This window comes from Arachis stenosperma, chromosome 2 (genome assembly GCF_014773155.1).
Source record: "Arachis stenosperma cultivar V10309 chromosome 2, arast.V10309.gnm1.PFL2, whole genome shotgun sequence".
In the NCBI taxonomy this organism is placed as follows: Eukaryota; Viridiplantae; Streptophyta; class Magnoliopsida; order Fabales; family Fabaceae; genus Arachis; species Arachis stenosperma.
In genome coordinates, this window is record NC_080378.1 from 110,797,220 (window position 1) to 110,798,495 (window position 1,276).

Consider the following 1,276-nt stretch of genomic DNA (forward strand, 5'->3'; position numbering starts at 1 on the left):
CAAATCCTTTTTCAAAAATCACTTGATTTCTTTTCCACTTTTATTTTCGAAAATCAATTAGTGTTTTTCAAAAATGTTTTCAAAATATTCTAATTAATTTTCGAAAAATTACTTCCCTCCTTCTCACATCCTTCTATTTATGGAGTACCACTCCTTCTCAATGCACAATTCGAACCTTATCTAAGTAAAGTTCGAATTCTTCTTCTCCTTCTTCTTACTATTTCTCTTTTCCTCTGACACCTCAAGGAATCTCTATACTGTGACATAGAGGATTCCACATTTTCTTGTTCTCTTCTCTTTCATATGAGCAGGAGCAGAGACAAAGGCATTCTTGTTGAAGCTGACCCTGAACCCAAAAGGACCTTGAAGAGAAAGCTAAGAGAAGCCAAAGCACAACTCTCTTTAGAGGACCTGACCGAATTCTTCAAAGAAGAAGAAGACATGGCAGCCGAAAACAACAATAATGCAAACAATGCAAGGAAGGTGCTAGGTGACTTTACTGCACCTACTCCTGATTTTTATGGGAGAAGCATCTCTATCCCTGCCATTGGAGCAAACAACTTTGAGCTTAAGCCTCAGTTAGTTTCTCTAATGCAACAGAATTGCAAGTTCAATGGACTTCCAATGGAAGATCCTCATCAGTTTTTAGCTGAGTTCTTGCAAATCTGTGACACAGTCAAGACTAATGGGGTTGACCCTGAGGTCTACAGACTGATGCTATTCCCTTTTGCTGTAAGAGACAGAGCTAGAATATGGTTGGACTCTCAACCTAAAGAAAGCCTGGACTCTTGGGAAAAGCTAGTCAATGCCTTCTTGGCAAAGTTCTTTCCACCACAAAGATGGAGTAAGCTTAGAGTGGAAGTCCAAACCTTCAGACAGAAGGATGGAGAATCCCTCTATGAAGCTTGGGAAAGATACAAACAATTAATCAGAAAATGTCCTTCTGACATGCTTTCTGAATGGAGCATCATAGGTATTTTCTATGATGGTCTCTCTGAACTATCCAAGATGTCTTTGGATAGCTCTGCTGGAGGATCTCTTCATCTGAAGAAGACGCCTACAGAGGCTCAAGAGCTAATTGAGATGGTTGCAAATAACCAATTCATGTACACTTCTGAAAGGAATCCTGTGAACAATGGGACTAGTCAGAAGAAAGGAGTTCTTGAGATTGACACTCTGAACGCCATTTTGGCTCAGAATAAAATATTGACTCAACAAGTCAATTTGATTTCTCAAAGTCTGTCTGGAATGCAAAATGCACCAAGCAGTACTAAGG

At 39.5% G+C, this 1,276-nt stretch overlaps 1 non-coding gene across 1 annotated transcript; it reads right to left on the minus strand.

Annotated features, from left to right (window-relative positions):
* Positions 1 to 846: 846 nt before the first annotated feature.
* On the minus strand, positions 847 to 954 carry LOC130964780 (small nucleolar RNA R71). The gene has a single exon (XR_009080854.1). It is a non-coding gene; the product is annotated as a small nucleolar RNA R71 (small nucleolar RNA).
* Positions 955 to 1,276: the final 322 nt, after the last annotated feature.